Here is a 22,922-nt window from a genome sequence, read left to right as displayed (position 1 = left end):
CTTCGTAATTAATAGTTAAAAGACAATACATACATACATACATAAACTGCCGTTCAAAAGTTTGGGATCAGCAAGATTTTTAATGTTTTTTAAATAAAAAATGCTCATAAAGGCTGTATTTATTTGGTCAAAAATACAGAAAAAAATGTAATATTGTCAAATATTATTGCAATTACTAATATTTGTTTCTTATTTTAATATACTTTAAAATATAATTTATTTCTTTAACACAGCGCTGAATTTTCATCATCCATAATCCAGTTTTCAATGTCACATAATCCTACAGAAATCATTCTAATATGCTGATTTATTATCAGTGTTGAAACTGTTGTGCTGCTTAATATATTTTTTTAAACCTGTGATACTTTTTTCTTTGATTCTTTCATTAATATAAAGTTAAAAAGAAAAGCATTTATTCAAAATAGGAATATTTTCTAAATTCAAGTCTTTATCACTTTTTATCCATTTAACACATCCTTGCTGAATAAAATAGTTAATTTCTTTTAAAAAAAACCCCAAACTTTTGAATAGTAGTATATCATGTAAAACAAAAATTATATTTTGAATAAACACTGAATAAAAATATTAAGCAGCAACTGAAGGATCTGAAGGATCATATGACACTGAAAACTGGAGTAATTATGGTGAAAATTCAGCTTTGTTTCACAGGAATAAATAATATTTTAAAGTATATTAAAATAGAAAACTGTTATTTTAAATTGCAATAATATTTCACAAAATGACAGTTTTTGTTCTGTACAGTTACAGCCTTGATGAGCATAAGAAACTTCTTTAAAAATCTTACTGATCCTAAACTTTTGAAAGGCAGTGCACATACATCATCTTGCATTTCTTTAAACTTTACTCTCACATTTACTTTTCTACTGTATACTGAAGGACACAAGCTTCCAAAAATACCACCAGAGGATATTGAGAACGTAAATTGGTCAATTTTGATTTTCAGACTAAAGCTTTCTGGCTCTATAGGCCAAATCAATAGTACTCCTTTAAATGCACAGAAGGACTGTGCTTAACACTCATCAGTGCGCTCAAAGCACCAGCATCTCATGCCGACTGACTGTTACTGTAAAGCAAAGTGGGTTAAAGACTTTTTACAACCAGAGCCACAAGCAAAAAAGGTCAGACTGGATGCATCAGAAACGCAGACAACAGCAATCAATGTCTATACAGAAAGAAAAACAACAGCAAATCAAAAAAAAAAAAAAAAAAAAAAAAAAGCGGACTTGAAGTAACAACAATTATCTCGATTTGAAAAAAGCCTCATTTTGTATCAGATTGCACTTTACTGAATACTGCGCAGAGAAAAAAAATACATTATTCAAGGCTTTTGAAATATTCTGTTTCTAGGAGATTAGCAGTTATTGCAGGACTGCATAATTATAAACAGCCCTGGAGGTCACTCGCAATTAACATCCAATGACAGGATCAGTAATTACAGAATGATTTTGTCCTCGTACTGCCAGGAACACTCGGGCCTCAAAGGGAAGAAGAAAAGGCACGGTGTCAAAACATTGGAGCAAGTAATGTCTCGGTAGAAAAAGAAATCAGGTTTGTTCCAATCGCATCTCTAAAATACCTCAGCAGAACGGCATTTAGAGGTAGAACAATGACGTCCTTGCCATGTTTTATTGATTTTCTGTTCAAAAAGATTGTTGAGTACGTAACAAGACGTTTCACAATATATAAAGAAGAATGCGCGTCCACGGACAAAAGCAAACTGTCTCGCCTAACACCATAAAAGCAGCAGCTTCTCAGTATGCTTCACAGAAGTAAACATGTCCCGCCATGAGCGATAACAGCAATCTGATTTATAAATCATGAACTCTTAAAAAATTTAGATGTGGCTTGTGTGTGCATTAGTAAATATGTCCATTGCTTCGCTTTCAACACCCCTGAGCAAACCTACGATTGAAAGACACCAAAGGTCAGGCAAGTATTACATAAGCACGGCTGTTTTGGTGTATGGTAGCGACTGAATATGGATTAAGTTTCTCCTCATAACAACAGCTATTGACTGCCTTCTGACCCAAACAACAAGATCAGATAAAAATCCCAGAAACATGCAGGGGCGACTCAAATATTCAAGAGGGATTTAGGGGGGCTTGGACACCTAGCAAAGCATGAGCTGACGTGATTCGGAGTAATATTTTTGTCCTTGAAGGAATAGTTCACCAAACAATTTATTGAAAAGTCAGGCCATCCAAAATGTAAATATATGGAGAAATTTAGCATAGCATCACTTGCTCACCAGTGGATCCTCTGCAGTGAATGGGTGCCGTCAGAATGAGAATAAATGAAGGGCTCAAACACCTAGCAGAGCATGAGCTGATGTGATTCGGAGTAATATAAAATGTACTCTCAGGCCATCCAAAATCTACAGATATGGAGAAATTTAACATTACATTACTTGCTCAACAATGGATCCTCTGCAGTGAATGGGTGCCGTCAGAATGAGAGTAAATGAGGGGTTCGGACACCTAGCAGAGCGTGAGCTGATGTGATTTAGAGTAATATTTTTGTCCTTAAAAGTATAGTTCACCTATAAAATTTCTTGAAAATGTACTCTCAGTCCATCTACAAATGTATAGATTTAAAGAAACTTAGAATTTCATCACTTTCTCACCAATGGATCCTCTGCAGTAAATGGGTGCCGTCAGAATGAGAGTAAAAGAGGGGCTCGGCCATATAGCAGAACATGAGCTGATGTGATTCTGAGTAATATTTTTGTCCTTAAAGGGATAGTTCACCTAAAATTTATTGAAAATGTACTCTCAGGCCATCCAGAATGTATAGACTTGGAGAAATTTAGCATTGCATCACTCTGCAGTGAATGGGTGCCTTCAGAATGAGAATAAATGAGGGGCTCAAACACTTAGCAGAGCATGAGCTGATGTGATTTGGAGTAATATAAAATGTACTCCAGGCCATCCATATCTACAGATATGGAGAAATTTGACATTACATTACGTGCTCAACAATGGATCCTCTGCAGTGAATGGGTGCCGTCAGAATGAGAGTGAATGAGCGGCTCAGACACCTAGCAGAACATGAGCTGATGTGATTCGGAATAATATTTTTGTCCTACTGGTATAGTTCACCTACAATTTTTGGAAAATGTACTCTCAGGCCATCCAAAATGTATAAATTTGGAGAAATTTAGCATTTCATCACTTGCTCTCCACTGGATCCTCTGCAGTGAATGCAGTGAAAATCTATCCCCTGTTGTCATCAAATCAAAATCAACAGACATGTTTGTTTAGAACCATTTTTGACAATTTCTGCTTGTAAATGGTGCTTGATCTGTGCTTATTTCTCTCCTAATTCAGACAAGATGAATTTTCACTGCATAAAGCAATATTATGCATACAGGACTCATATTTTAGCAAGAAGCAATTGTGGATCACTTGATTCTGATGTTTTATCAGCTGTTTGGACTCTTATTTTAACAGCACCCATTCACTGCAAAGTATCTATTGATGAGCAAGTGATGTAATGTTAAATTTCTCTAAATCTGTTCTGATGAAGAAACTAATTAATCTACACCTTGAACAGCCTGAGGGTACATTTTCAGCACGTTCATTTTCAGGTGAACTGTTCCTTTAAGTGCAAGTGTTTCTTGTCAACTTTTTATAAATAAACATGAAAATAGCCTCTGTTTGTCAGTAGATCAGTAACTGTGACATATCTGCTAGCATGTTATTGTTTTATTTCACTGGAACGGAGAATGTTCGGTTGAGAGATCACGTCTGTGACGAATACAGACACTAAAAGGGCCTTTGGACGTATTCATATTTAATGTACCACAGTGCTACATACTCAAGTGAGGTTTATACATAAAGGCAAATGTAATAAAGTTTATATAAAGACACTGCATAAACACACTACAGTTTATATTAATATTCTGTGTCTCTCACATTTTGATTAATATCAGAAATGCATCTGAAACTAAACAGTAGATGAAAAGCAAACACTTCCAACCTTTCTGAAATGAGCAATATGCCGGCAGCAATATGAAACTTTATAATGATTAGTTTTGGTTTGGTGAAGACAAACATTCCACATATTACCACTGACCTCTTTTAAAATGCATTTTTCTTTCTCCCCGAAGACTATGAAATATTTTAGCTTTGCACAAAGGAAATTATTGTAAGTCTTCCTCTCTTCTATCATTTTTATCATCGCTCTGGTACTCCTGCCCCTCGGTTATACGCTATAGGAGCGTGATGCCCACAGGGAAGGGTGCGTAAGCGGAGCGTGGCTTGGACTTTTTATGAGCTGAACTTGCTGTATCTCTTTTGCCATGTGTCTCATCAGTGCAGTCAACATAAATTGACTAACACATCTGTCATTCAGGAGAAATGGGTGTCTAGATGGTCTAGTATGCAACAATGCTGAAGACCACCTGATCCTTTGAAATACAACACGTCCTGTAGTACAAACACACTTTAGTCCACTTCTTCTGTTTTTGGACATGGTGTCCTATAGTGCCATTAAAAAAAAGCATTTGGACATTTGATTCACACTTTTTTAATTAATTAATTAATTTATTTAGAAAAATCTCTCTATTTACTTTAAAAAATGTTTTAGAAGTTTATGGTTTCTTTCTTAAAATAAACGTTACATTATTTATACCTTAAAATAATATGCGCAACAGACTTTTGTATTCTGCTAAACAGGTCTCATTGCTTCCGGTTCACATGTTCTGCATATGCCTTATTAAATATGAAGCTGTTTTACTCAAGATGCCTTCAAAGTAGACACTTAAGATGAGCATAACCAATGTCCATCACATATGTGGATTGATATATAACAGTTTTTTATTTGTATTCTTTTCACTAACATTTATATATAAAAATTGAATAAAATGTCAACAATAAGAACAGCTAGCTAGTTTAACTGATTACCTAAAGTCCTTTGATATCGCCATTATTTAATACGATTTGGTCAGGTGACGATTAACATACCCTACTACATTCATACATTTTTTTATGTGAATATAAAATATATGATTCTACCGTATATTTATATTAATATACTAATTTATTGTGGTATACAGTGGCATGCAAAAGTTTGTGAACCGTTGCAGAATCTGTGAAAATGTTTTTAACAAAATAAGAAAGATTATTATATTTTAGATTTTATATTATATATATTATTTATTTAGTACTGTTCTAGGTAAGATATTTTACATAGAAATGTTTACATATAGTCCACAAGACAAAAAAATTGAATTTGAAATTGAAATTATTCAAATACCCCCTTCAAAAGTTTGGGAACCCTTGGTTCTTAATATTGTGTGTGTGGTTACCTGGATGATCTACGACTGTTTTTTTTTTTTTTTTTTTTTGAGATGGTTGTTCCTGAGTCCCTTGTTTGTTCTGAACAGTTAAACTGAGCACTGTTCTTCAGAAAAATCCTCCAGGTCCTGTAGATTCTTCAGTTTTCCAGTATATTTTGCATATTTGAACCCTTTACACCAGTGACTCTATGATTTTTAGATCAAACTCAACTATTAGACTCAAACACAACTATTAAAAAGGTTCAAACATTCACTGATGCTCCAGAAGGAAACACAATGCATTAACAGTCCAGGGTGAAAAGTCTTTGAATTTGAAGATCTAGGTAAATTGTACTTAATTTGTCTTCCGGGAAACATGCAAGTATCTTCTGTTGCTTCTGAAGGGCAGTACTAAATGGAAATAAAAAAGATATTTCAACAAAATAAGAAAAATTTGGACATCTTCATCCGGTTCAAAAGTTTTCACCCCCCGGCTACTAATGCATCATGTTTCCTTCTGAAGCTACCTTTTCAGTCACTGCAGGAAAGAAATATGCAAAAGATGCCGGAAAACGGAATAATCTGCACGACCTGGAGGATTTTTTGAAGAACAGTGCTCAGTTTAACTGTTCAGAACAAACAAGGGACTCATCAACAACCATCACAAAACAAAAGAAACAGTCGTAGATCATCTAGGTAACCAAACACAGTATTAAGAACCAAGGGTTCCCAAACCTTTGAAAAGGGTTATTTTAATAATTTCAGATCTTTTTTTGGTCTCGTGGATTATATGTAAACATCTTTTATGCTAAATATCTTACTCAGGACAGTACTACATAAAAAATAGCATGCATTTTGTAAAATCTCTCTTTTTTATGTTAAAATTATTCACAATTTCCCAGATTCTGCAAGGGGTTCCCAAACTTTCACATGCCACCGTATTCTTGTGAGCGCACACTCAAGACTGACACGGAAGAGAAGAAATTGTTTAATAAATTTGTAATTTTTGTTTTCTTCATCCACATAAAGTATTCTCGTAGCTTTATAACATTATGACTGAAGCACTGATGTCACATGGACTATTTTAATGATGTCCTTACTACCTTTCTGGGCATTGAATGCGTCAGTTGCATTGCTGCCTAAGAAAGCTCTCGGATTTTATCAAACATATTTTAAATTGTGTTCCGAAGATGAACAAAGATCTTATGAGTTTGGAACAACATGAGGGTGAGCAATCAATGACAGAATTTTCATTTTTTGGGTGAACTATCCCTTTAACAAGGATAGTATTTCAGTTTTTGTTTCGTCCCCATGTGTTTCCTCAGCTATGGGCACTCTTTCACAAACTCACTGTTTTTTATTTGTCCACTAACAGTGTCCAAAAGTTACAGTATTGCTGGAATTGTTATAAACATTTTCACCAAAGTTCACTGCCACTCTATTTCGAGTTGTTTTGTGTATTACCTTTTTCTTTTCTAAAAATGTTCTAACTTAACTGTCTTGCCAAGGCCAAATTTAATTATATGTTCACACTTTTTGAATAATTTGCTTGGAAATGGCAAACCATAAAAATAATCTGCTCACTTGAGCAGATTGATTTTTCATTTTCTTCACTATAAATATAAAAAAAGTAAACATACTGGGGGCATAATTGTTTGTTTTGGGTAGAAATAACACCACAAAACTGGGGCATTCATATTTTGTGTAAAATTGTATTTAAATTATTATCACACTTTTTATTTATTTATATTTAAATGTAATAATTTTTTTTTTTTACATTCTAGTTAAATATGTCTTAATAATCTTATAGTGGCACTGTTCATATTTTCGACATAATGCTGAAAATATGGAACAATAAACTGCTAAGAAATAGCAAAAACAAATAAGATATTGTAAAACTTTTCCAAAACCTTTTCCAGTAACAAAGAAAAAAAAAAGTGTAAACATGGTTAGTTTTTGTAAAAAAAAAAAAAAAAAATCCTGAGACTTTTGCAGTATGTGAAATGTATTCACAGTGCGCAAGCTGTGTTTTTGGCTAGCCATAAAATGGGAGCATACTTCACGGCCATAAAAAATGAAAATGTATTTATTTTAATGCAGAGGAAAAAAGACAAAGGACAGTTTTGCATTTGATTGCAAACCTGCTCACGAACAGCTGTGAGGCTGAAAAACTGTCTATCCCTTCCATATCAACAATGTTTAGTGATGCATTAGAAAGAAGTTTAGAAAAGAGGGAATTGGATCTCAGCAAAGTCAGACAAGATATGAGCCTATATATATCAACGCACCACAAAGGAGAAAATAAATCACCCTCATTATGAAAGGGAAAGTAGACGGCATCTGCAACATCCAGTCCCATTACATGCTGCATATGTAATAGACATATTTATGCAAACAACCCTTTCTTATCCGTGTCTCATGAATATCTTTTATGTCAAAGCTGCTTGTTAAACAAAGCGATGTGTACTCGGCTATTCATGAAGTCTGCTGTATATTTCCGCTCACGTTTACCTTAATCAATACTGATGTTACAGGGGTCGTCGGTTTCTAAGATGAAAGTTATTAAGTGATAAACTGCAACATGAAACGCTGCTGCTCATTTCTAGAACACTTTATGGTGCATCTAAACGTGTGTAATAGGCCTTCAATGTGAGTTAGAGGATGAAGGAGCTCTTAGCACTGCCGAAGATAATTATGATGATGATGCTGATGAAGACGGTAAAGACTATGGAGCGATCGAGCGAAGGAATGTGTTTTTTTTTCTTAGCGAAGACAAACAACTTTAATGCTTTCTAACCACGTACAGCAGCCCTGTGTAAATGGGAAGGATTTGCATTCCCCCATGCATATATGTCTACTCGGAGTCCCTCAGTACACACAGAAGAGCTTCATAAAGCCTGGCTGATGAGATTTGCTTGCTTAGACGATGTACAAGTTTATCTTAATTTTTGCTTTGCTGGAAATGTACTGTATAGTTGGAAAGATAGTGTTTGCAGTTGTATTATAGAGAGCTCAAGTATTACATAATGAAATTCTTTTATATCCATTTCTTCCATGACAACTCTCGGAAAATTTTAGCATCATAATGTAAAAGATAATGTTAATGTATTTGGTCTTGGTGGAATAGAGCTGCTGTGTTGGTTATTGCTGTAGTTGTAGATTATTGCTGCTGTTGCTGCAAGCAAGTACAGGAACTTGCTACTGCCAAAGCATATGGCGATACGGTGCTGTGAGTATTTAAGACATACTGCTGCTGCACAAATAACATATAAAATAACCCGTAGCAGATCTATACAGGTGGAGCTGGGGAAGGTGGAGGGTTTCAGAGGAACTCTGAAAGCACGCTGCTGTGAAAGGCTTGAGTGAATGCCAACCAGCCATTTAAAGGAAAAGGTTGACTGAACCAATCAGCTTGTGCCAAGTCATATAAGGCTGTGAATGTCATCAGTTACGTTAACAACCCGTCAGCCTGCGCCATCTAGAGTTTCATGAAAGAACTAGGCATTCACTTTTTATTTACAGCACTGTTGTTTTTTCTTTTTCTTTCTTTCCTTCCTTTCTTCTTTTACTTCCTTTCTTCATTCCTTTTTTCTTTTTCTTTTTCTTTCTTTCTTTCTTTTTTCTTTCTTTCATTTAATTTCTTTCCTTCTTTCCTTCCTTCCTTTTTTGTTTCCTTCCTTTTCTTGATTAATTTCTATCTTTCTTTCTTTCCTTTCTTCTTCTTTTTCTTTCTTTCTTTCTTTTCTTCTTTTTCTTTCTTTTAATTTCTTTCTTTCTTTTTCCTTTTCTTTCTTTTAATTTCTTTCTTTCTTTCTCTTTCTTTTTTATTCCATCCTTCCTTTCCTCCTGTCCTTTTCTTCATTCTTTTTCTTTCTTTCTTTCTTTCTTTCTTTCTTTCTTTCTTTCTTTCTTTCTTTTTTTTTCATTCATTTGTTAGTTCTTTCTGTCTTTCTTTCTTTTCTTCTTTTTTCTTTCCTTTCTTTTTTCCTTTTTTCGTTTGTTCATTCTTTCTTTCTTTCTTTCTTTCTTTCTTTCTTTCTTTCTTTCTTTCTATTCTTTCCTTTTTTCTTTCCTTCCTTCCTTTCTTTTTTTCTTTCTATTCTTTTCTTTCTTTCCTTTTTTCTTTCCTTCCTTCCTTTCTTTTTTCTTTCTATTCTTTTCTTTCTTTCCTTTTTCTTTCCTTCCTTCCTTTCTTTTTTCTTTCTTTCTTTCCTTCCATCCTTCTCTCCTGTTCTTTTCTTCATTCTTTTTCTTTCTTTCTTTCTTTCTTTCTTTCTTTCTTTCTTTCTTTCTTTCTTTCTTTCTTTCTTTATTTTTCGTTCATTTGTTAGTCCTTTCTGTCTTTCTTTTTCTTTCTTTCCTTCTTTTTTTCTTTCCTTTCTTTTTTCCTTTTTTCGTTCGTACTTAATGACAGAACTTTCATTTTTTGATGAACTATCCCTTTAAGAAAAAGTTTGAGTGATGTGTCAGGGAATGATGCCGTTGGTTGCATTAATGATTTTGTGACAGTACAGGACTCTATCTCATCCCCTCAGACCCCTAAGACAGACCCTCGGTCCAGTGAGTTTTTTTATTTTGGCACTTATCCACTGGCCCATAGCGTCTGTTCCACCTGATGCTTCCCTGGAAGACGGACCAACTGACTAGTAGCTTGGGCTAATACCAAGTGTTTGTCTGTCTATATTGCTTTGTGTTACTGTCTGTTTACAGTCTCTCTCTCTCTCTCTCTCTTTCTCTCTCTCTCTCTCTCTTTCACTCACTGTCTGTCTGACTGACAGTTTTTAATGGCAAAAAAACAACAAAAAAATTAGATTTGTTATAATAATAGTTACAGTTGTAATTAACTTTGCAATTTAAAAGGAATTCATGAATCAAGAAAACATCCAGAAGTCATTCCCTATAACAGCTCATATTTAAAATGAATAAATATTAAAAAATAAACAAATAAAAATGAGAAAAATAAAATGCTTCTACTGCTAATACATTCTTGTTTTCTCGTTCTACTTTTCTACATTTCACTTTTGCTCTAACTAATTTAGCTTATACTTGGCATTCTGTACTACAAACATTGTCGACTCTGATAAATTGCTTGCGCTGCTCCTCATTTGTATGTCGCTTTAGATAAAAGCATCTGCTAAATGCCTAAATGTAAATGCAATAAAGTTCTATTATGCACAGAAATCAGAAAAAAAAAACCCCACTCCTAAATGTATGAAAACAAATTCCATTTCTTTAGAAAAGTAAAAACCACCCACAATATTTGCAGTTATGCATTTTGGACTTTTTATGTAAAGCACTTCTTTACGAACGTTATCATTTCCAGCATTCCCTGGATACCCACGACCTTTAATGTGCTATTGCCATGCTCTACAGACATATCTATCCAACTGCAGTAACATTCTCTATCATGTGGCGGCTCACTAGAGCTCCACTTTCTCCCATTGGAAGTCATTGCATTTCAGTTAAACTCTGCTCAACTCTGTCGCATCGCCTACAGGCACTTTCACACACTGCGTCTCAAATCACCAGCTCTCATTGAAAATGAATGATTTCCGGTACTTTCTTCTGGCTACTCCATCTCTGCTGAAGCTTAAGGCTAATGGCAAAAGTATAAGACAAAGGCAAAGAAAGAATCCACTAGCTTTGCGATGCTGATAATTAGAGCTGTTAAACTTTTAGACAAATTGGTTACATAGATGCAGATCCTTAGAACAAACAAATTCTGAAAACAATAAAGTGCCAGAGTTGAGCTCAAGGATGTGAATGGGATGTAATCAGGAGGGAGTCTGAGTCAGAATGGAAGGCGCAGTGGGGGTGTGGAGTGTGTGGTTGCTCACTGCAGTGGTCACGCAGTGAGACAGACTCTGAGAGGACACACAGGACTCGAGCAGATGGCTCTTTTCTCACTCTGCTTTGGCATGCTGAGATTTTAAAGCTTCAGTGCAAAGACCTATAGGAATAAAATTACTTATACAAGCGTACTGTAACAGCACATTAACTTGTGAAAAAGCATACTAAGCTTATTCGATTCATCAGTTCTTCTAAATGTTCTATTTTTAGATGCAGAGTGGCCATAAAAAGTTTTTAGACATGCATGAAAACTTTGGAAGTCATATAATGAATGACACTGCATTGGAGACAAAATGAATGACAAATGATACTAGGGCGTTTCTCGGAAATAAATTCACTAACTGGTCCCAAGGGCATTTAGTAAAACAGTCATATTGTAAAAAATCATTGCAATTTTATCCTTTTATATATACATTTAATTCTATTTTGTTTTAATTGTATATTTTTATATATTTTAAAATGTAATTATTCCTTTTAAGACAATGTTGAATCATTTGCAGAATCATTACTCCAGTCTTCAGTGTCACATTTACCTTCAGAAATTATTTTAATATGCTGATTCAGTGGTTAAAAAACATTTTATATTATTACCTACAGCATTGGGTAGTAACTGATTACATGTGATCTGGATTACGTAATCAGATTCCAAAAATTAAGCACTCATAATTAGATTACCTAACACTTTAAAATGCTCATAATCAAATTCCAGTTATTTTTTATGGATTGCATGATTACAAATTAATCACACAATGGCAGTAAATTATTCGTAATTTTCATTTCATTAATTTTTACCTACTGTGTGTCATACCATTTAGTTTTGACTATAGGCAGGTAAACAAGTAAAATATTTTTCTGGAAAAGTATTAACATTAATTTTAATATATATATATATATATATTTTTTTTTTTACTTTTTTATGGTTAAATTACTCTTAGTTTATTATCACCTCACAAACCCAATGCAATTCCCCAAGGCCAGTTTGAGAAACCCTTTTTTTTTTACCTCAGGGCTTGGTTTTTGCTCTGATATGAATTTTCATCTGTTAGACTTTTCTTTAAAAATTAAAAGAATGCACGTGGGCCTTTCCAAATCATATCCATTCAATTACATTTGTCACAGGTTAACTTCACTTTAAGTGTAGTAACTACAAGCAATATGAATGCTCCTGAGCTAAATTTCATTTGTGGCAGATAAGGGTATGAATACTTATGCAATGGAATCATGTAAGTTTTTTATTTGTAATAAATCTGCCAAGATGCTAAAAACCTGTTTTTTGCTTTGCAATTATGGTGTATGAAGTGTAAACTGATGTGGGAAAAAGTAATTTAAAGCAGTTTAACATAAGGCAGAAACTTAACAAAAAGTGAAAAAAATTAAGGGGTATGAATACTTTCGCAATACTTTAAAAAGGGGTAAAAGGCGCCTTTGATATTATTTTCCTCTAAACCACTAGATGGCAGAAAAACGTGGCGTAGCACGTTCCGAAACATCCGCTTTTCAACATACACGTGCAATGTTTGTTGATCCTTGACGCGATCGCGGGCAGCAGAGCAAAGTCGATTCTGTGCTTACTTCATCTAATATTTGATGTTTTTAAAAATGTTGTAGATTTAAGTAGCACATGAGAATTGCTAAAATTATTAAATATATCTTGAGACAAATGTCTTCTTAATGATTTTCAGTTTTGTTTAAGATAATTAAAACAGCAGTTTTTAAATAACAAAAGAATAAGTATGGTATTTGGGGTAAAAAGCACCCCTGCTGTTGAGACTAAAAGGCACAATATTAACATGATAATTAATAAAAGGCTGACGTTTCCATTTGTTGACATGACATTGTTAGATTCAGATGGTAAATATAATATATATCCATTTTAGAAATAATCACCATGTTTAGAATGAAACCATCATATTTAAAAACATGCTATTAATCATATTAAATAATAAAATATCATTTGCTGTTACTACTGTAAATCTATATTAAATTATTATGGGATCTCTTTAGATGCTTTCAGAATCTTTACGTTTTGAAATGATTTTTTTTTCTGTATTTTAAAATGTATGTTTTATGTTAACATATTTTAATGACAGTATATTTATTGAACAAAAAATAATTATTTTATTTATCAAAATAAGCAGAATAGTACAGACTTTGCTAAAGTGATTGTTTTAAACAAGTATTAACTTAAACATTATAAAAAAAAAAACATTATTTGCATTAATACTGTGTGCCTTTACCCCATTCTGGTGGGCTTTTTACCCCGTGTGTGGGGTAAAAGTCCCTCCTTGCCAACTCATACATTTATGAGATTTTTAAATAAAATAAACAACTTGTATGATTTATTTTCATACAAAATATGTTGCTCCATAAATGTTCAATACAAACGTATGTATTTTTCTGCAATCCTATTCTTCGGGCACAGTGAAAAGCACATTTTTTTCTTAGGGGGTGCCTTTAGCCCCATCATACCCTATATAAACTGTGTACTTGTGCTATTTTTAATATAAAAGTCATGAAAAGGTGATGTGAGAACAATAAAATCGATAACCTCACAAGGAAGCTTATTTTCAAACGGCGTATGAATACTGCGCAATTATAAAGTAATAACCTATTGAAAAACAATTAACATGACATGCATTTAATCTTCAAAAGAGGAATCTGACATGCTCCCCTTCCGGCAAACCTCTGATTTCTCAATCAGCCCTGGAGGGACTGTAGAAAAACAATCCAACACACGACCACACATAGCAGTCGACACCCCGTCAACTTAACAAGGGAGAAAATTGATCTGCAATTAAAGTCAGGCCCTCTTGCTTCACAGGAAGCTCAACTGGAACCTGACAATGAAGAGCCGATTAAACCTGCAAGTCTCTCTAGAACAAAAGCCTCTGATTAGCCTCATGGGTTGCTTTTAATGAGAAACTTAGAGTGAAGGAACTCTCTAACTCTGCTTTGACAATGCCTAGACCCTCCTTTCATCACTATATAATATTGAATCAGGGCCTGACATCATTCTTTACGTCAAAGTCCCTCTTTTATATGAAGAGAGTATACATGATTAAGTTCTATTTCCCCCTTGAAAGCCGCAGAAGTGCACATGACAGGAGTTGCGTTATTAGAAATACGAATGTTCTTCCATTGGCACTTCAGACTTCAAAGTCCAGAGACAAAAAAAGATTCTCTAGTGTCTGCAGAAACCAATCAGTGTCAATTTAGCCCAGCAGACAGGGGACGATAATTTGAGTGTGTCTGTTTTCCTGCGTCTTATTAGCTTGGTAAAGCAACCAACCAAAGCACTAGTTCTCCACAAGCCCAAGACAATATGCAGCGGGCAACACCTACATGTTTCTCTCCACAGTAAAAGCACCTCTTCGATCTCAAAGAGCATGTCTTAACACTGAAGTGCACAGAAGTCGAGCCTCCTTTTATCTTATGGCCCTTGAGAGCCAGAGGACGTGGAAAGATAGACTTGTTTTGACTTTTAAGAGAGAGCAGAGTGAGAAGCAGTGGAGAAACCAAAGCTGTGGATGGTAAGAACCATGATGTACTTGGCTTTCTGGGTGGAACTCATTACGACGCCATTATCCTGGCTGGTGAAATGGATAGAGCTCTTGTGGCCCCTTGTGCCACTTTGAAAATCCTCGGTCTACTTCAAAGTACAGTGCCAGAGAGGATCTGCGGGGAATGAAACACCTCTCCTCTGACATCTGTCTCTCACTCGGAGCTCTCCTCCAAAAGAAAAGTGTCTAAATTGGAGAGCACCAATTATAGACAAGACAGTGCCACAGGCAAACATTCATGGACTTCCCTTAACTGTTACCTTATTAATTGGTAAAGGAAAGACATCTAAAAATAAAGTGAAATTAAGTGAAACAAGTGAACAAAAAAACAATAAAAATATGCAGTATTACCAATAAGAATGTTCATGATTTTTTTTCTTACAATATTTCTTAAAACAAAACCTTTGAAACTTACAACTTGTCATAAAAAATAAATAATAATAAAAAAGAATTGCAGATTATTTTAAACTTATTAGAATTTATAACTTACATCTTAAGAACTTTTTTTTCTCTTAAAGGGACAGTTCACCCAAAAATGAAATTTCTGTCAATTACTCATTCTCATGTCATTCCAAAACCGTAAGACCTTTGTTCATTTTTGGAACATAAATTAAATTTTTTTTTTCTTACAATATTTCTAAAGACAAAACCTTAAAACTTATACCTTGTTATAAATAAATAAATAAATTTTTGAAATAAATTTTTTGAAATAAAAAACGAGAATAAGATACTCTTAAGAAAATATTATAAAATATAAAATATAAAATATAATAGTTGTTTGAAAAGATTTTTTAAGAGTTGCACATTTTTTAAATCTTATTAGAATTTATAACTTACATCTTAAAGAGACAGTTCACCCTAAAATAAAATTCTGTCATCATTTGCTCACCCTCGAGTTGTTCCAAACCTTTTTGTCTTCTGTTGAACACAAAAGAAGATATTTTAAAGAAAGAGGGTAACCAAACAGTTGCTGGTCCCCACAGACTTTAATAGTATGACAAATACCATAGATTTTAAAAGGGACCAGAAAATATTTGGTGACATATTTTACTTTTGCAGGTGAAGTATCCCTTTAAGAACTTTTTTTTCTCTTAAAGGGATAGTTCACCCAAAAATGAAAATTCTGTCAATTACTCACCCTCATGTCTGTCCAAAACCGTAAGACCTTTGTTCACCTTCGGAACATAAATGAAGATATTTTTTGATGAAATCCGATGCTTTTGTGAATGCATGGTGGAGATTGATGCAGAAGAGGAGAAATTGTTGAATAAAGTCGTTATTTTTGTTTTCTTTGTGCACAAAAAGTATTCTTGTAGCTTCATAAAACTACAGTTGATGTCCTTACTACTGTTCTGGTCCTTGAACGTGTCAGTTGCGTTGGAGTTGCTGAGTATGCAGGGTCAGAAAGCTTTTGGATTTCATCAAAAATATCTTAATTTATGTTCCAAAGATGAACGAAGGTCTTACAGGTTTGGAACGACATGAGGTTGAGTAATTAATGACAGAATTTTCATTTTTCGGGTGAACTATCCCTTTAAGATTTTCATCAGTCAGGCCCTTAATGAAGGATTGACCCATTCTAATACGCTGCCTACAACAATATCAACACATTTACCTTAGATTACCAAGGCCAAACAACAATCTCTGCACAAAACTAGGCCAGGTGTGGAGGCCGAATACTAGAAAACAGCATGTTATCTAAACAAGTGCCCCGAAGCTAGATTGGTAGCACTGGAGCGATGAATGCAGTTCCTCCCTCTACAATGCGGATGTTCAAAGGTCTCAGAGGCATATGCTAATGCTCCAAGCAAACTTCTCATGCATACATAAAGAGCCTTTTATATTGTGCAGCAACATTCCTGATAATACATTGCCTGCCCTAAATGACAAGTGCACATCAGCAGAGTATTTAAATAAAATGCAAAGACGTGAAACTGTGACATAACATGAAAGCACAGCGTGTGACAACCACATGCTGTTCCTTAGAAGAGTGGTGTTGTGCTACGTGATGGTATTTATGTTTCCAGGTGTAATTTAATGATGATATTTTATATCTAGAGGCAGGAAGATGTGCCCTACATAGAAGACTTCTTCAATAAGGAACATTCTTTATGTGAAGGAAGGAGCAAAATCACTGAATAAGCAGCTGAGAAGGAAATGTAATTTTAGCCTTAAGCCAGAATATAAATCTTTTACACTTCTGTTAAATGTACAAACTGCAGAATATGTCAATTTAGCATTATTGGAAAAATAAGGATTAGAAAAATTGCATTTTAAGCACTCTCTGATGAAATTAATAGACATCCATTTGGCAGAAACTTTTGAAAAGGTCAAAAGTTTACATACACTTTGGAGAATCTGCTAAATGTTAATTATTTTACCAAAATAGGAGGTTCATGTTTTTTTTTTTTTTTTTTTTTTGTACTGACATGAATAAGATATGTCACATAAAAGAAACTTACATGTAGTCCACAAGAGAAAATAATTGAAATATAAGTTGAATTATAAAAATTACCCATTTCAAAAGTTTACATATGCTTGATGCTTAATACTGAACCACAGCTGTTTTTTTTTGTTTGTTTGTTTTTTTGTTTAGTGATAGTTGTTCAAGAATCCTTTGATTGTCCTGAAGAGTTAAACTGCTTGCTGTTTTCAGAAAAATCTTTCAGGTCTCCAAAATTTTTGAGATCCAAATTTTCACACTGACAACAACTGAGGGACTCATACGCAACTATTACAGAAGGTTCAAACACTCACTGATGCTCCAGAAGGAAAAATTATGCATTAAGAGCCGGGGGTGTAAACTTTTGAACAGCATTTTGCCTAAATAGATTTTTGCCCATTTAGTACTGCCCTTCAGAAGCTACAGAAGACACATGTTTGTCAGTAGACAAAATATGTGAAATTTACCCTGATCTTCAAATTCAAAAATTTTCACCCCCGGCTCTTTGCATTGTGTTTCCTCCTTAAGCAACAGTGAGTGTTTGAACCCTCTGTAATAATTGCATACAAGTCTCTCAGTTGTCCTCAGTGTGATAAGATGGATCTCAGAATCATAGTCATTGCTGGAAAGGGTTCAAATACACAAAAAAGCAGAAAACCAAAGAATTTGTGGGACCTGAAGAATTTTTTTTTGAAGAACAGCAGGCAGTTTAACTGTTCAGGACAAACAAGGACTAATGAACAACTATCACTAAACAAAAAAACAAAAACAAAACAGCTGTGGATCATTCAGGTAACAACACGGTATTATGAATCAAGTGTATGTAAACTTTTGAACGGGGCCATTTTTTAAATTCACCTATTATTTTCTCTTATGTAAACATCTTTTATGTGAAATATCTTATTCAGGTCAGCACTAAATAAAAAAAATCGTATGATCCCTACTATTTTGGTAAAATAATTAACATTTTGCAGATTCTGCAAGGTGTATGCAAACTTTTGACCTCAACTCTATTTCTCATTATCAATGTTGAAAACAGTAGCACAACTTTATGCAGTGAACCAAACTTCTGTGGGAAACAGGACATAAACATGGTGGGCGGATTACACACACACATACATACACACCCCCTGACGAGTGATGGAATGGGTGAACATCTGCTGGCACAGTGGGGAATGAAGGAACAAGAAAAATTTCCCTGTGTCTCACACTGAAACAACTGATTAGGCCCTCTAAACGACGGACCCTCTGCCAATGTTGAAATAGCACAGCCCCTCCATCTCCACGCTTCTGAGCTGAGCTCCAGCAGGTGTTGTAAGGACTTGAATCATTAACCTCAGGCTGACAGACAAGACTGAGCCCACCAGGCTCAGAAAAGTGTTGCACTTCAGCAGCTCCCCACCACTCCAGTGAGTCTGCAACTTCACACACTGGGAGCTGCAAATGGATCCATTTATTTCAACTGCAGGTTAGAGGTTGGTAGGACTGATTTTTTCCATACTGCTATCACAGAATTTTAGTCTATGTTGTGGATTTAAAAGGATTTTCTTCCCACACACTCTAAGCACCATTCCTGCAATCCCATCTATCTATCTATCTATCTATCTATCTATCTATATATATATATATATATACAACAGTTCTCTCAACAGTGTGATATTCTTGTGATATCTTTGTGATTTGGCTGATCTGTTCCTTTAAAACTCAGTCATATGTGTAAACACACAGGCGTAGAGAACAGTTTACGAGCACACACAGACTAAACTATATCAGCTCTCCACCCAGTCTTATCTACACTCTCCTCTATCTGTTCAGCATCTTCTCATTTTCCCTCTCCCTTCTATCACTCTTGTTCAATCAGCGCTCTCGCTTTCTCTGTGGTCAGCGGTCAGACAGAGAGAGAGAGAGGCAACACTCATCTGAGCCCTTGAAATAAAGACATGGGACTCCAGTCTAGATCGATAGCCTGTTAGTGACCACTGTGACTTTCATGTCATGCAATCATCGGACAGATTGTCAAGGAATAGGGAGTCGGTGATAGACTAGATCTGCCTGGGATACCAGGGAAACACGGGCAGTGCAAAATCCAGCACTGTACATACATCCAAACAGCCACACAAAAGAGAAAAATATAATGATAGCACCGTGCTTGAAGCACGGATACAAATCCTCACCACATAATATATATCAGTGACAAATATTAGATTTCATCTGATTTCTATTGACTTGAATTAAAGGGACAGTTCACCCAAAAATGAAAATTACCCCATGATTTACTCACCCTCAAGCTATTCTAGGTGTATATGACTTTTTTCTTTCAGATGAATACAATGGGAGTTATTTTTAAAAATGTCCTGGCTCTTCTGAGCTTTATAATGGCAGGGAATGGGTGTTGAGATTTTGAAGCAAAATAAAGTGCATCCATCCATCATAAAAAGTACTCCACATGGCTCCAGGAGGTTAATAAAGGCCTTAAGTAAATTGATAAGTTAAGAAAAATAAGTTTAAGAAGAATATTCGTATTTAACATTTTATAAACCGTAATCTCTAGCTTCCAGCTCAAGACCATATTTTCATGGTCTCAACTGCAACACTGATCAAATGATTCACAAAGAAATCAAATGTTTACAAATCAGAGGTTGCTACTTCCATATTGAACTCTAATCAATACACCAAGGAAAGCTAAGATGATTTTCAGTTAATAACAATTTAAAATTTAAAATATAGCTGCAAGCAGTGATTACCGGGGTTTTAAGGCATATTAAGCAAGCCTGTAATCTACATCAATGATTTAAAAAAGTACTTTTGGCAAATCCAGGTAATTTACCATAGAAATATTATGTTTTTTAACATTTATGACTGTTATAATGCCACCTGTGGTCCAGTCTTAAAACTTTGCCTGCTTGTTTAGAATCACCCATCGCTTGTGCTCAGCAGGTTTTACTTTAGGCTTTGTAGGATTTTGGGTAAATTTGGACAGGCCCCTTTTCTAAACAACCCTGTTATAGCTTCCCAAAGGATAAATTTCAATTTCAACATTTTTTTTTTTTGATAATTATTGACCTAGAGAGTCCAGAGAATGTAACGTAGTGTTTTTTTCCAGATTGCATGAAAAACCTAGAACTTGCCAGCAAAAGTAGCTTTTTTACAACTTCTTAATCTTTTAACAAACAATTTGATTGACAGCAGTAGTTCTAGAGGTTAGTTGTTCAAATGAGGAGTTCTATCATATGATACAAATATTGCGTGTATGTGTGAAAGACCGGGTAATGTACAATCATTCACAGTCTTGGAAAATGCAATATTGCCTTTGTTTTCTTGATTTCTTTCAAATTTCCCACAGATCTTTGGGGCCAAACAGGCCCACCAAGATTCAACCTTGTCTAATAGGTGCTCAAACTTCATCGGTCAATGGTGGCCAAGTTTTTTGGAATACGCAAATGTCCTTATAAACACTTGTGGCACTTTGGACCAAGGCCGTGCAGAACGATTTCCATGTTGAAAGGACAAATGGTTGTGCAGTTATAGCCCCTCTAACAGCGCCACCAAGTGGCCAAGCTCCATACGTGCTCTGAGTTTGGTGAAGATATCTCATTCCGTTCAGGAGTTATGGACATTTTGCTAAAAGTGTCCCTGCCCCTTTCGAAAGGTTTGGCGTCTCTTTGTGACGGTGAGTCAAAAGTTAGACTTTTTTTGATAATTATTGATACCACACTCTCCATAGAATCTTCCTGCATTGATTTGGTTCTGACCTCATGATTGAATAATTTTGTTCAGTGTAAGCCAAGGATTCCAACGACATAAGACATTTGAGGCTGCGACTAATGGTTTAGGAGTTATGAGCGATTTTGTACTTTTGATCGCTGTAGAGCCCTCGTCAGGCCGATTGGGATGAGCTTTGGTGACATTGTCCGTGGTGCGAGTACTACCGTCCCTCCAAGTTTCAAGTCTCTACGACTTAGAGTTTGGTCTGCACGCTCAGTTTTGCGTGGAGATCATTGATCCATGACCATTCTAACACTTACAATAGGGTTTCAGTGCTACACGCTTGAACCCCTAATTAGTTCATAACAAAAACCCATTGTATGGCTTCATGAGACTTGTATTATTGAATAAGGATCACTTTATGGTGCTTTTATCACACTTTTTAACATCTATCTATCTATCCACACACACACGCAAATTTTTGGTGTCAACTATTCTTAAAAATAAGGCAACTTTTCCCACCTGATTCAAGTGAACTCAGTTGAACAAGTAAACAGGGAAAGATAATGCAAGAAGTGACCTCAAAGCAAACATTATTTTGGGCATTTGACATTTATTGAAATAAGCCTCTGGTCTCTATCCACAATGTCTACATCTCAATGCAAATAACAAATCTAAAAATACGACACACCGCTGCAGTCACAGTAACCTTTTCAAAACCTCAGCAAACAGTGATTAATAACTTATTACGAGTATGAAATCAAACCGTTATCGATCTTAAGCTAAACTTGGATTTGCATATATACTCAGATTGATGTCTGAGCTGTGCCATTCTTATATGTTATTTGCACTTTGCTCTGTGTTTCACCTGTCTTGATATCCTCTCCATTGCAAACGAAGCCACTTGCATTTCTCCGGCCTCACAATCTAGCTTTCCTCACGATCACAGAAAGCAATTTAGCCTAAAATCAACATCTCTTACACTCCCCAATTCCCTCATGCGAGACAGAGAGAGAGAGAAAGAGTGTGAATTGGAGAAGGTGGTGATGACAGGAAGACCTGCTCAGAGTCAACAGTGCTGGATATACACGTGCTGAAATGAGTATCTCATCCAGACCTTGTTGACTAAATTATATGTGAAGAGAAAATAAGAAGGAAAGAGAAAGATATAAATAGAGTGAAGCTATGTTTAGAATAGAATACTATTATAATATATATAAATTGCATACCGCCTATAACTCGTTAAGTATTTAAAATAGTGTGCAATATGTAAAGGACAACGTAAAGCCAGTTAATCATTGATACAGTGCAGTGTGCGTTTGTTGTGCACTGCACAATTTGTCAAATGTGGGTCATTTGATTCCTACATTGCATGCAAATTTGCATACTGCATACCACACAGTACGCACACTGCAAAAATAATAAGAGTAGTATGGCTACTACTCAAACAGAGAGGAAAAGTGCATTCAGCCCATACCGAATTCCCCTTAAAAGCATGTATGAATTTAAATTCACACAGTATGAAATCACATATTGAAAGCTGTAAATATAGGCACTCTTGAACTGTGTTTTGATTGGCTTGTTTCGTTTAATGGATCTGTCATCTCTCAAATGCCACATCCAGCCTCTTTCAACAGACGAACAAACAGACCGAGAGAGAAAAAGGGAAGAGAACGGGAACATTTCTTCTTCTGATACCTCTAAGTGTCCCTGTCAGATGATGTGACATTGAGAAGTGACTCGTTCAGAGGTTAATTAAATGTTGTTTATGCCAAGTGAGAGAAATTACTATACTACCCAGAGAGCACTAATGCAACGACTGTGTTCTTTGACCTGCAGAAGCGTGTAATTTCCTGTAGCGAGAGAATAATCCGTGGGCCACGCCACCTCAGCTGTTTTAAGCACTTGCTGATGACTTGCATAAAGAACCCTAAAAAAAAGACTCACCAGGATATGAGACAAAAGAGTAATCCCTTAGTATGCACCATGTCTAGGCCATTTATAAAAGGTTTAGTGTCAATTATTAGCACAGGAAGGCCTTCTTTCAGACACATCATAACGTATC

At 35.2% G+C, this 22,922-nt stretch overlaps 1 protein-coding gene across 1 annotated transcript in view; it reads right to left on the bottom strand.

Annotated features, from left to right (window-relative positions):
* cdh13 (cadherin 13, H-cadherin (heart)) overlaps window positions 1–22,922 on the bottom strand; it is a 394,548-nt gene that overhangs the window by 16,294 nt on the left and 355,332 nt on the right. The window lies entirely within an intron of this gene.

The sequence above is a fragment of the Labeo rohita genome, chromosome 18, assembly GCF_022985175.1.
Source record: "Labeo rohita strain BAU-BD-2019 chromosome 18, IGBB_LRoh.1.0, whole genome shotgun sequence".
NCBI classification, from domain to species: Eukaryota; Metazoa; Chordata; class Actinopteri; order Cypriniformes; family Cyprinidae; genus Labeo; species Labeo rohita.
The sequence above is the reverse complement of the archived record's forward strand: the minus strand, read 5'-3'. Positions and strand labels throughout refer to the sequence as shown.